Below are 13610 nucleotides of genomic sequence, written 5' to 3'. Positions count from 1 at the left end.
AACCACACAATGTGGCAGCCTTTTCAGAAGTAGCGGAATACATCAGGCGCGCAACCGTCATACAAGTGTGCCCTAATGGGGAAGGTTGCACTGCCAGCATGAGGCGCTTACCAATAGTTAATGCACGGGCGCCCACAAGGAAGATGAAGGTCCACGACGCGCGTTTCGCGTCCACACCTGGTCTCTTTCTCAAGGGGAGTGGGGAATAGATGGCCGAATAGGACCTTTGGTAACGCTGGCAACAGGTCACATGGTCGGTCACATGTTAGCAGCAGACCAATCCGAACGGCGTAAGCGGCGCATGCGCCGTGTTACCCCCAAGGTCCTTCATGAGTCTAGGCGTTAGGCGTCCAGATGGACGCACAATAGAGTGCGCACGCATGAAGGCAGCAAAAACGCCAAGGCCCAGTGAAAGACACGAGAGGACAACGTGCATGCGCTCTGCCGAGGGTATAAAATACAATTCAATAAGTGAATGGCAATATAATATAATCGTACAAAATCCCTTAATGTGTACAAGTGACAAGAACTTGTGATGGGTGATCACCAAATATTGATGGGATTTACATTTCTTTTATTCATTCACTTTGCATTTTGTTAATAAAAATGAACAATTAACAGTTCTGTTTTTGATAGTATTCTTACGGTGCAGAATTTTTTCACACCTAACAAAAACAATCCCACAGACTTCATAAAACCTGATGACTCCTGGCAGTGCACCCTGTATAGGGTCCTTCTTTCCTTGCAAAATGTGAGGTGTATGGTCTGAATCAGTCGGGAGTTGCCTCTGAACCCTAAGAATGTGCCCCGGTTGGTGCCGGCGGTCACCTCCCATCACTGAGTCCAGAATTAACATGGCCACCTTACCCCAAGTGCCGATGGAATACAAAGTGTTAAGGCAGTAGTAACCTAATCACATATTAACCTTTGCCACTCCAGACATAGATTCAAATACCGTAACATTTTGGTGATCAGTATATGTCATAGAAATCTGCATTAGCTCCTTGTTTGCAGTTACAGATATGTATTAATATTTTCTCTGCTTGATGTAGGCCTAGATATTGCAACCTTCAGTACATTAGCATAGAGGCTTATGTGACATAAGGTTTGAGATTAAAGTTACCTAAGGGCTTCTTGTGGACCCCATTGCGGTACCTGCAAGATTATTCATTACATGTATAATCTCCAGTGAGCGTGTTATAACGTATAATTATTATTCCTAACCACTTTGTGAATCATCACTTATCATTAGGTGGAGTTCCCTAACGATTAATTACCAAGCTGAGGCAGACGGGACAAGATGAAGGAACCGATATCTATAAAGGGTTAAGGGTTATTTACATTACATAATAATGTAGCTATTATTATATTTGTGATCTTACCCACAGTGCATTTCACAATTCTACATTCACTTTCCATATAAATAAACTGAGAGCCAGGGAAGGGAATTTTCTCCTCTGATACCCAACCAAGCGTCATGATCTAAAGTGACTTGCAGAAATTACCTATGTATGAATGTACAAGGTTTGTGCTCATTTTCTGACATGTAAAGTTCTGATAGTTCAGTATGCATAAGCATACAATGTTGAGTGGGACCTACAGTTACCTCCATGGAGACCACATGAATACATTATAACACTGGAGCTAATACACGTATAATGGATGCAACTGAAGAAAGGACTGCTATACTGGAAGGTGATAGCTCTACTGTTCAATGGAGGGAATCTTACCTGCCACATAAGTTGAATGCTGCATAGAGAAATAGTCACAGGACGAAGTAGCTTGTAACTGTCGACAACACCAGTGCATCAGACTGCACTTGTCTATTGAATCTACAGAAACAGAAGTAACAATATAAAACATATATAAAAGTACAGATATGTTCAGATATCAAAGTCTATTGCTTTCGATTGGGTATTATTCATGGAGACCCCCTTAAGACTTGTACATTCTTCCTGTCTATTATATCCGATGGTCTCCTTCCTTCCTTCCTTCTTTTCTGATTTCAATGCTAGAATGCAGACAGGTTTAGGTAATCTCATAATTGACAATTATATTTTATTACATTTTAGTAACCCTGCTGTACCTTTTATGCATGGTGACCTGGGGTGTTATGTATGTATTTTGGCATTTTGCATCATTTTAGAACAGTGGCCTTAATATGAAATCAACGCAAATGCACATTTATACTGTACAGTTTCTGGATGTGGTTCAGTACACATTAACCAGTGTGTATTTATGAATTCTGTAGTGGATGACTGAGGGGTTAGGAGAACAAGAAAAGAGGGGCCTGGAGGAAGAGGAGGACAGAGGGCCCTGGAGGAAGAGGAGGACAGAGGGGCCCATAGGAGGAGGAGGAGGAAGAAGATGAGGACCGAGGGGCCCGTAGGAGGAGGAGGAAGAAGATGAGGACCGAGGGGCCCGTAGGAGGAGGAGGAAGAAGATGAGGACCGAGGGGCCCGTAGGAGGAGGAGGAAGAAGATGAGGACCGAGGGGCCCGTAGGAGGAGGAAGAAGATGAGGACCGAGGGGCTCGTAGGAGGAGGAGGAGGAAGAAGATGAGGACCGAGGGGCCCGTAGGAGGAGGAAGAAGATGAGGACCGAGGGGCCCGTAGGAGGAGGAGGAGGAAGAAGATGAGGACCGAGGGGCCCGTAGGAGGAGGAGGAGGAGGAAGAAGATGAGGACCGAGGGGCCCGTAGGAGGAGGAGGAGGAGGAAGAAGATGAGGACCGAGGGGCCCGTAGGAGGAGGAGGAGGAGGAGGAAGAAGATGAGGACCGAGGGGCCCGTAGGATGAGGAGGAGGAGGAAGAAGATGAGGACCGAGGGGCCCGTAGGAGGAGGAGGAGGAGGAAGAAGATGAGGACCGAGGGGCCCGTAGGAGGAGGAGGAGGAGGAGGAAGAAGATGAGGACCGAGGGGCCCGTAGGAGGAGGAGGAGGAGGAAGAAGATGAGGACCGAGGGGCCCGTAGGAGGAGGAGGAGGAAGAAGAAGATGAGGACCGAGGGGCCCGTAGGAGGAGGAGGAGGAGGAAGAAGATGAGGACCGAGGGGCCCGTAGGAGGAGGAGGAGGAGGAAGAAGATGAGGACCGAGGGGCCCGTAGGAGGAGGAGGAGGAGGAAGAAGATGAGGACCGAGGGGCCCGTAGGAGGAGGAGGAGGAGGAAGAAGATGAGGACCGAGGGGCCCGTAGGAGGAGGAGGAGGAGGAAGAAGATGAGGACCGAGGGGCCCGTAGGAGGAGGAGGAGGAGGAAGAAGATGAGGACCGAGGGGCCCGTAGGAGGAGGAGGAAGAAGATGAGGACCGAGGGGCCCGTAGGAGGAGGAGGAGGAGGAAGAAGATGAGGACCGAGGGGCCCGTAGGAGGAGGAGGAGGAGGAAGAAGATGAGGACCGAGGGGCCCGTAGGAGGAGGAGGAGGAGGAAGAAGATGAGGACCGAGGGGCCCGTAGGAGGAGGAGGAGGAAGAAGATGAGGACCGAGGGGCCCGTAGGAGGAGGAGGAAGAAGATGAGGACCGAGGGGCCCGTAGGAGGAGGAGGAGGAGGAAGAAGATGAGGACCGAGGGGCCCGTAGGAGGAGGAGGAGGAGGAAGAAGATGAGGACCGAGGGGCCCGTAGGAGGAGGAGGAAGATGAGGACCGAGGGGCCCGTAGGAGGAGGAGGAAGATGAGGACCGAGGGGCCCGTAGGAGGAGGAGGAGGAGGAAGATGAGGACCGAGGGGCCCGTAGGAGGAGGAGGAGGAAGAAGATGAGGACCGAGGGGCCCGTAGGAGGAGGAGGAGGAAGAAGATGAGGACCGAGGGGCCCGTAGGAGGAAGAAGATGAGGACCGAGGGGCCTGGAGGAGGAGGAAGAAGGGGAGGACAGAGGGGCTGTACAGTTTCTGGATGTGGTTCGGTACACATTAACCAGTATCTATTTATGAATTCTGTAGTGGATGACTGAGGGGTTAGGAGAACAAGAAAAGAGGGGCCTGGAGGAAGAGGAGGACAGAGGGGCCTGGAGTAGGAGGAGGAGGAGGAAGAAGATGAGGACAGCGGGGCCCGGAGTAGGAGGAAGAAGATGAGGACAGAGGGGCCCGGAGTAGGAGGAAGAAGATGAGGACAGAGGGGCCCGGAGTAGGAGGAAGAAGATGAGGACAGAGGGGCCCGGAGTAGGAGGAAGAAGATGAGGACAGAGGGGCCCGGAGTAGGAGGAAGAAGATGAGGACAGCGGGGCCTGGAGGAGGAGGAGGAGGAAGAAGATGAGGACAGCGGGGCCTGGAGGAGGAGGAGGAGGAGGAAGAAGATGAGGACAGCGGGGCCTGGAGGAGGAGGAGGAAGAAGATGAGGACAGAGGGGCCTGGAGGAGGAGGAGGAAGAAGATGAGGACAGAGGGGCCTGGAGGAGGAGGAGGAGGAGGAGGAAGAAGATGAGGACAGAGGGGCCTGGAGGAGGAGGAGGAGGAGGAGGAAGAAGATGAGGACAGAGGGGCCTGGAGGAGGAGGAGGAAGAAGATGAGGACAGAGGGGCCTGGAGGAGGAGGAGGAAGAAGATGAGGACAGAGGGGCCTGGAGGAGGAGGAGGAGGAGGAGGAGGAAGAAGATGAGGACAGAGGGGCCTGGAGGAGGAGGAGGAGGAGGAGGAGGAAGAAGATGAGGACAGAGGGGCCTGGAGGAGGAGGAGGAGGAGGAGGAGGAAGAAGATGAGGACAGAGGGGCCTGGAGGAGGAGGAGGAGGAGGAGGAGGAAGAAGATGAGGACAGAGGGGCCTGGAGGAGGAGGAGGAGGAGGAAGAAGATGAGGACAGAGGGGCCTGGAGGAGGAGGAGGAAGAAGATGAGGACAGAGGGGCCTGGAGGAGGAGGAGGAGGAGGAGGAAGAAGATGAGGACAGAGGGGCCTGGAGGAGGAGGAGGAGGAGGAAGAAGATGAGGACAGAGGAGGAGGAGGAGGAAGAAGATGAGGACAGAGGGGCCTGGAGGAGGAGGAGGAGGAGGAGGAAGAAGATGAGGACAGAGGGGCCTGGAGGAGGAGGAGGAGGAGGAGGAAGAAGATGAGGACAGAGGGGCCTGGAGGAGGAGGAGGAGGAGGAGGAAGAAGATGAGGACAGAGGGGCCTGGAGGAGGAGGAGGAGGAGGAGGAAGAAGATGAGGACAGAGGGGCCTGGAGGAGGAGGAGGAGGAGGAGGAAGAAGATGAGGACAGAGGGGCCTGGAGGAGGAGGAGGAGGAGGAGGAGGAGGAAGAAGATGAGGACAGAGGGGCCTGGAGGAGGAGGAGGAGGAGGAGGAAGAAGATGAGGACAGAGGGGCCTGGAGGAGGAGGAGGAGGAGGAAGAAGATGAGGACAGAGGGGCCTGGAGGAGGAGGAGGAGGAAGAAGATGAGGACAGAGGGGCCTGGAGGAGGAGGAGGAGGAGGAAGAAGATGAGGACAGAGGGGCCTGGAGGAGGAGGAGGAGGAAGAAGATGAGGACAGAGGGGCCTGGAGGAGGAGGAGGAGGAAGAAGATGAGGACAGAGGGGCCTGGAGGAGGAGGAGGAGGAAGAAGATGAGGACAGAGGGGCCTGGAGGAGGAGGAGGAGGAAGAAGATGAGGACAGAGGGGCCTGGAGGAGGAGGAGGAGGAAGAAGATGAGGACAGAGGGGCCTGGAGGAGGCAGAAGATGAGGACAGAGGGGCCTGGAGGAGGAGGAGGAGGAGAAGGAGGAAGAAGATGAGGACAGAGGGGCCTGGAGGAGGAGGAAGAAGATGAGGACAGAGGGGCCTGGAGGAGGAGGAAGAAGGTGAGGACAGAGGGGCCTGGAGGAGGAAGAAGGTGAGGACAGAGGGGCCTGGAGGAGGAGGACGAAGGTGAGGACAGAGGGGCCTGGAGAGAAAAAGAGGACGACGGAGGGGCTGTACAGTTTCTGGATGTGGTTCGGTACACATTAACCAGTATGTATTTATGAATTCTGTAGTGGATGACTGAGGGGTTAGAAGAACAAGAAAAGAGGGGTCTGGAGGAAGAGGAGGACAGAGGGGCCTGGAGGAGGAGGAAGAAGAAGAGGACAGATTTGCCTGTAGGAGGAGGAAGAAGATGAGGACAGAGGGGCCCGGAGGAGGAGGAATAAAAGGAGGAGAGAGGGGCCTGGAGGATGAAAGGAGGGCAAAGGGATCTAGAAGAGGAGGAGGACAGAGGGGCCTGGAGGAGGAAAAAGAAGAGGACAGAGGGGCCTGGAGGAGGAAAAAGAAGAGGACAGAGGGGACCGGAGGAGGAAAAAGTGGAGGATAGAGGGACCTTGGGAAGGAAAAAAGAGGACAAACGGACCTGGAGGAGGAAAGGAGGACAAAGGGACCTGGAAGAGGAGGACAGAGGGGTCTGGAGGAGGAGGGGGACCGAGGGACCTGAAAGAGGAGGACAGAAGGGTATGGCAATGACTTATTATTCTTACCCATCTGAAAATAAAATATTGAGTTACATCTTCTTTTAATTAGTAAAATACCTTTCAGCTAAATAAACTCGGTGATGGTTTGCAGCAGCGTGGCAGTTCTCTAGGCCGCCGGCATTCCCAGGAATGCACACATTTTTGCCAATTACAGGACATCTTAATTAAAGGATCATGTTGTATCTGGTATTGCAGAAAAAAGATATTCCAAGGAAAAACCATTATTACATGACCCAGATCTGGTTCCTAGGAATCTGCATTTTCTTAATTGCTGTTTCATTGACTCTTCCTGCTTAATGATTAACATTAATATGTAGGGAGATCTGCAGATAAATAGGGTCAGAACAGCATATGTTATCTTGTGGATCTACGCCAAATCCTCTGTAAACATCGTAAGCACGAGTCCGCAGGTTGCGACAAGCTTCACTTATTACGTCTCTCCCACATAAGGTTCAACTGTTTGTTAATGTCGCTAAAAGTAGAGCAAGTAACAGGAAAAAAGTGTTACCCGTCCTTAAATTCCAGCCGACCTAGAGAGGGTGCCGCTCATCACGTCACCCTTACCCCCATCATGCCACCATTATCCCCCATCATGCCGCCTTTACCCCTCCATCATGCTGCCTTTACCCCTCCATCATGCTGCCTTTACCCCTCCATTATGCCGCCTTTACCCCCCCATCATGCCGCCTTTACCCCCCCATCATGCCGCCTTTGTCCCCCATCATGACGCCTTTACCATCATGCCACCTTTACCCCCCCCCATCGTGACGCCCTTACCTCCATCGCGCCGTCCTTATGTCTGCTTATGCGGCCCCTACCTCGCACTGGACTGTGACACCCCCCAACATTATAATCAATTGTCCTCATAAGTAAATGTGATCCGTAATCTCCTTAGCGGACTGCAGCGCCCTCTGCTGGACACTCCCTGTATTTCAGTATTCCCCTTGTTTAATTTCATTATCTCTTTATTTTTTTATCTCTTCCTATAATAATAACAATAATAATGTTATTTCCATAGCGCCAACATATTTTGCAGCACTGTACATTAGAGGGGACTTGTAGAGCCAATAAACACATTGCAGAACAACTATAATCACATAAATCACCAGATACAGGAGCAGTGAGGGTCCGGCTGCTTGCAGCTACAGTCTATGGGGAAAGAGGGGAGACACGAGAGGTGGATGGTAACAATTATAATAATAAATTAATAATACATTTTATTTCTCTAGCGCCGACATATTCCGCAGCACTTTACATTTCAGAGGGGATATATACAGACCGTAGACATCACAGCATAACAATAATCACATAGATTATAACAGATACCAAGAGGAATGAGGGCCCTGTTCGCAATCTTACATTCTATGAGGAAAGAGGGAGACACGAAAGGTGGGTGGTAACAGTTGCCGAGTATTCCCCAACACACACACAGTAGGTGCTACGCCACAGGCGGTACAGCACCGTGGAGAGTATGGGTAGGTGGTTGAGACGAAGGAGGAGATGTAGGGTGGTGCTGAGCCATGGAGGGCTTTGTGGGTGAGGGTAATAAGTTTATACTGAATTCTGGAGTGGATGGGTAGCCAGTGTAATGACTGGCACAAGGTAGAGGCATCGGTGTAATGATTGGTGAGGAATATGATCCTGGCTGCAGCATTCAAGACAGATTGGAGAGGGGAGAGTTTGGTAAGAGGGAGACCGATTAGAAGAGAGTTACAATAGTCGAGACGAGAATGAATAAGAGAAACAGTAAGAGTTTTTGCAGAGTCAAAAGTAAGAAAAGGTCAAATTCTAGAAATGTTTTTGAGGTGCAGATGACAAGAGCGAGCCAGTGATCGAATGTGGGGGGCAAAGGAAAGCTCGGAGTCAAGAATGACCCCAAGACAGCGGGCATGTTGCTGGGGAGTAATAGTGGAACCACACACGGAAATGGCAATGTCGGGTATAGGTACATTAGTAGAGGGAGGAAACACCAGGAGTTCAGTCTTTGACAGGTTCAGTTTCAGATATAGTGAGGACATGATGTTAGACACAGCGTTTAGACAATTGCCGGTGTTTTCTAGAAAGGCTGGCGTGATGTCAGGAGAAGAGGCGTATAATTGGGTGTCATCAGCATAGAGCTGGTACTGGAAACCAAATCTACTGATTGACCAATAGGGGCAGTGTACAAGGAGAAGAGGAGGGGGCCTAGAACCGATCCTTGAGGAACCCCAACAGTAAGGGGAAGGTGAGAGGAGGAGGAACCGGCAAAAGATACAGTAAAGGAGCGGTCGGAGAGATAGGAGGAGAACCAGGAGAGAACGGTGTCCTTGAGGCCAATGGAAAGTAGCATAGTGAGGAGGAGCTGATGATCCACAGTGTCGAATGCTGCAGAGAGATCCAAGAGAATTAGCATGGAGTAGTGACCATTAGATTTAGCTGTTAGTAGATCATTAGAGACTTTATTGAGGGCAGTTTCAGTAGAGTGTAAAGAGCGGAAACCAGATTGGAGAGGGTCGAGAGGAGAGTTATCAAAGAGATAGCTGATAAGACGTGAGTGGACCAGGCGTTCCAGGAGTTTAGAGATGAAGGGAAGATTAGAGACAGGTCTATAGTTAGTGGCACAGTTTTGGTCGAGGGATGGTTTTTCAAGTAGTGGATGTATGATGGCTAGAGTTGAGCGATACCGTCCGATACTTCAAAGTATCGTATCGGATGGTATCGGCCGATCTTTAAAAAAAGTATCGGTATCGCCGATTCCGATACCGGAAGTCCCATTCAAGTCTATGGGACTTCCGGTATCGGAATAAGAAAAACCCTTTCCTGCCCTTGTACAGCCTCTCTGGGGTCTGTACGGGCCTTTCGGGGGGCTGTGCCGGCCTGCCAGGGGGTCTGTGCAGGCTCCGGTGGTCTGTGCCGGCCTGCCGGTGGTCTGTGCCGGCCTGCCGGGGGGCTGTGCCGGCTCCGGGGGGCTGTGCCGGCCTGCCGGGGGGCTGTGCCGGCCTGCCGGGGGGCTGTGCAGGCTCCGGGGGTCTGTGCAGGCATCGTCCGATGGGACTACAAGTCCCATCGGGCGATGCCTGCTACCATGACAGTGATTGACACATTAGCCAATGATGGGACAGTAGTAGTCCCATCATCCGGCTAATGTGTTAAATGTAAAAAAAAAAAAAAAATTACATGCTACATACATACAACATGCATACTACATACATGCTACATTCATACTACATACTACATACATGCTACATTCATACTACATGCAACATACATACTACATATATACTACATGCATGCTACATACATACTGCATGCTACATACATACCACATACATACTACATACATACTACATGCATGCTACATGCATGCTACATGCTACATACATAACACATATATACTACATGCATGCTACATACATACTACATGCTACATACTACATATATACTACATGCATGCTACATAATGCATGCTACATACATACTGCATGCTACATGCATGCTACATACATACTACATACATACTACATGCTACATACATACTACATACATACTACATACATACTACATGCATGCTACATGCATGCTACATACCACATACATAACACATATATACTACATGCATGCTACATACATACTACATGCTACATACATACCATATACATACTACATGCATGCTACATACATACTACATGCATGCTACATACATACTACATGCTACATACATACTACATATATACTACATGCATGCTACATACATACTACATGCTACATACATACTACATGCATGCTACATACATACTACATGCTACATACATACTACATATATACTACATGCATGCTACATACATACTGCATGCTACATGCATGCTACATACATACTACATACATACTACATGCTACATACATACCACATATATACTACATACATACAATACATTCATACAATACATACATAGACATACAGTACATATAACATAGAGTAACATACTTACCAATACTTGTCACATTGTTCCCCGAAGCCATTGTCTTTCCGGAATAAATATTAACATAACAAACCACAAAAATACTCACCCACGATCCGAAGCAGTCCACGAGTGTGTCCCACGACGATCTTGGGTAGAGAACGGCAGCATCAGATGATGCTGCCGTTCTCTACGGGCTGCAGGAATCCAATGACGGAAGGTAGGTATCCTTCCGCACTGTATTCCTCCGCCACTTAAAAAAAAAAAAAGTCCCTAGTCTCACTTTATGCCATTGCTGTGTGGGAAATTCCCACGCAGCAATGGCATAAAGTGAGACTAGGGACTTTTTTTTTTTTAAGTGGCGGAGGAATACAGTGCGGAAGGATACCTACCTTCCGTCATTGGATTCCTGCAGCCCGTAGAGAACGGCAGCATCATCTGATGCTGCAGTTCTCTACCCAAGATCGTCGTGGGACACACTCGTGGACTGCTTCGGATCGTGGGTGAGTATTTTTGTGGTTTGTTATGTTAATATTTATTCCGGAAAGACAATGGCTTCGGGGAACAATGTGACAAGTATTGGTAAGTATGTTACTCTATGTTATATGTACTGTATGTCTATGTATGTATTGTATGAATGTATTGTATGTATGTAGTATATATGTGGTATGTATGTAGCATGTAGTATGTATGTAGCATGCATGTAGCATGTAGTATGTATGTAGCATGCATGTAGTATATATGTAGTATGTATGTAGCATGCATGTAGTATATATGTAGCATGTATGTAGTATGTATGTGGTATGTATGTAGCATGTAGTATGTATGTAGCATGCATGTAGTATGTATGTAGCATGTAGTATGTATGTAGTATGTATGTGGTATGTATGTAGCATGTAGTATGTATGTAGCATGCATGTAGTATATATGTAGTATGTATGTAGTATGTATGTGGTATGTATGTAGCATGTAGTATGTATGTAGCATGCATGTAGTATATATGTAGTATGTAGTATGTATGTAGTATGTATGTGGTATGTATGTAGCATGTAGTATGTATGTAGCATGCATGTAGCATGCATGTAGTATGTATGTAGCATGCATGTAGTATGTATGTAGCATGCATGTAGTATGTATGTAGTATGTATGTAGTATGTATGTAGCATGCAGTATGTATGTAGCATGTATGTAGTATGTATGTAGTATATATGTAGTATGTATGTAGCATGTAGTATGTATGTAGCATGCATGTAGTATGTATGTAGTATGTATGTAGTATGTATGTAGCATGCAGTATGTATGTAGCATGTATGTAGTATGTATGTAGTATATATGTAGTATGTATGTAGCATGTAGTATGTATGTAGCATGCATGTAGTATATATGTAGTATGTATGTAGCATGCATGTAGTATGTATGTAGTATGTATGTAGTATGTATGTAGCATGCAGTATGTATGTAGCATGTATGTAGTATGTATGTAGTATATATGTAGTATGTATGTAGCATGCATGTAGTATGTATGTAGCATGCATGTAGTATGTATGTAGCATGTATGTAGTATGTATGTAGTATATATGTAGTATGTATGTAGCATGTAGTATGTATGTAGCATGCATGTAGTATGTATGTAGTATTTTTTTTTTTTTTTTTAACATTTAACACATTAGCCGGATGATGGGACTACTACTGTCCCATCATTGGCTAATGTGTCAATCACTGTCATGGTAGCAGGCATCGCCCGATGGGACTTGTAGTCCCATCGGACGATGCTTGCACAGACCCCCGGACATCAGCACAGCCCCCCGGCAGGCCGGCACAGCCCCCCGGCAGGCCGGTACAGACCCCCACAGGGTGCACAGACCACCGGCAGGCCGGCACAGCCCCCCGGCAGGCCGGCAGAGACCCCGGGCAGTCCACACAGCCCCCCGGCAGGCCGGCACAGCCCCCCGGCAGGCCGGCAGAGACCCCCGGAAGGCCCGAAATGACGGCGCATCATGATGCGCACACACCGCGCATCATGATGACGTCAGGCCGTCAATCAACTGAACTTCCGATTCCGATGCCGAATTCCGATATTGAAAAAATATCGGAAGTCGGTATCGGAATTCCGATACAGCAAGTATCGGCCGATACCCGATACTTGCGGTATCGGAATGCTCAACACTAATGATGGCATGCTTAAATGAGGAGGAAAAGATACCAGAAGAGAGAGGATAAATGTTTTAGTTAGGTGAGGGTTGACAGCAGGGGAAAGGGTCTGGAGTAGATGTGACGGAAATGGGTCACTGGGGCAAGTGGTTGGGCGAGAAGATGCAAGGAGCCTGCTTACTTCTTCTGTGACTGGTTCAAAATCAGAGCGTGAGCTAGATGCAGTGGGGGAGGGAGGACAGTTGCTTCTATTGTATGGTCCAGCCATAATGTAATAAATTGGGTGTTCAAGTAATGCTGCATGAACCGGTTATCAACAAGTGTGTGTAAAAGTACAGAAACGGGGGGTATCAAATGCATAAAGGGTGTGAGGACAGATGATAAGAGGGTCCTGGTTTTGAAGAAGTTTTTTGTATGGGCAAAGCAGGAAAAGTTAGAGCAATATGTTGAGGTGGCAGAAGGCCGGTCTGAAGAAATGTGTTTTTAGTCCACAGTCAAAACTGTGGATATTGGGGATTAAACAAATTGCCCTGGGTAGTGCATTCCAGAGAATTGGTGCAGCATGCGTGAAGTCTTGGAGACCGGAGTGGGAGGTTCTGATTGAAAATGTTAATCTTAGGGCATTAGCAGAACAGAGGACACGGGTAGGGTGGTAGACTGAGACGAGGGAGGAGATGTAGGGCGGTGCAGCACTGTGGAGAGCAGGGCTGTGGAGTCGGTAAGCCAAACCTGCGACTCCAACTCCGACTCCGACTCCTCAATTTCCCTTACACCGACTCCGACTCCAACTCCGACTCCACGTCTCCGACTCCGACTCCGACTCCCACACATATTGCTTATATTTAAGTGAAAAATTTATTGTAGTACAATGTGAACCTCAGACATTTAATCATTTTTATGATCCAATAATCAAGATATTTAGATAGAACAGAATATATATTGGTGTACTACCCGGTTTTCATTCTTTTTGGTACAGATATGATATGGATAGACAGATATGGATAAATGGATAGATAGAGCAGATTTCTAATCTGCTTTTGCTATTGAAAACATTATCTATGAGCTCAAAAACCTTTCAGGTGATGCGGTTTTTTAAAAAGATGATCAGCTTTTGCAGCTGAAAAAC

General features: G+C 48.4%; 1 protein-coding gene and 1 long non-coding RNA gene across 2 annotated transcripts in view; one reads left to right on the top strand and one right to left on the bottom strand.

The window, feature by feature from the left end:
• LOC141047950 (uncharacterized) overlaps positions 1–7386 on the bottom strand; it is a 79344-nt gene extending 71958 nt beyond the window's left edge. Inside the window, exons 1-2 of the long non-coding RNA XR_012219929.1 lie at positions 7173–7386; positions 1731–1832 (exon numbers count right to left, since the gene is read on the bottom strand). This is a non-coding gene — a long non-coding RNA (uncharacterized lncRNA). The remainder of the gene's footprint in view (positions 1–1730; positions 1833–7172) is intronic.
• EPPK1 (epiplakin 1) overlaps positions 1–13610 on the top strand; it is a 70350-nt gene that overhangs the window by 36527 nt on the left and 20213 nt on the right. The window lies entirely within an intron of this gene.

The sequence above is a fragment of the Dendrobates tinctorius genome, unplaced genomic scaffold, assembly GCF_039654945.1.
Source record: "Dendrobates tinctorius isolate UK_male_01 unplaced genomic scaffold, ASM3965494v1 ptg000130l, whole genome shotgun sequence".
NCBI lineage: Eukaryota > Metazoa > Chordata > Amphibia > Anura > Dendrobatidae > Dendrobates > Dendrobates tinctorius.
This window is presented reverse-complemented; position numbering and strand designations above follow the sequence as displayed.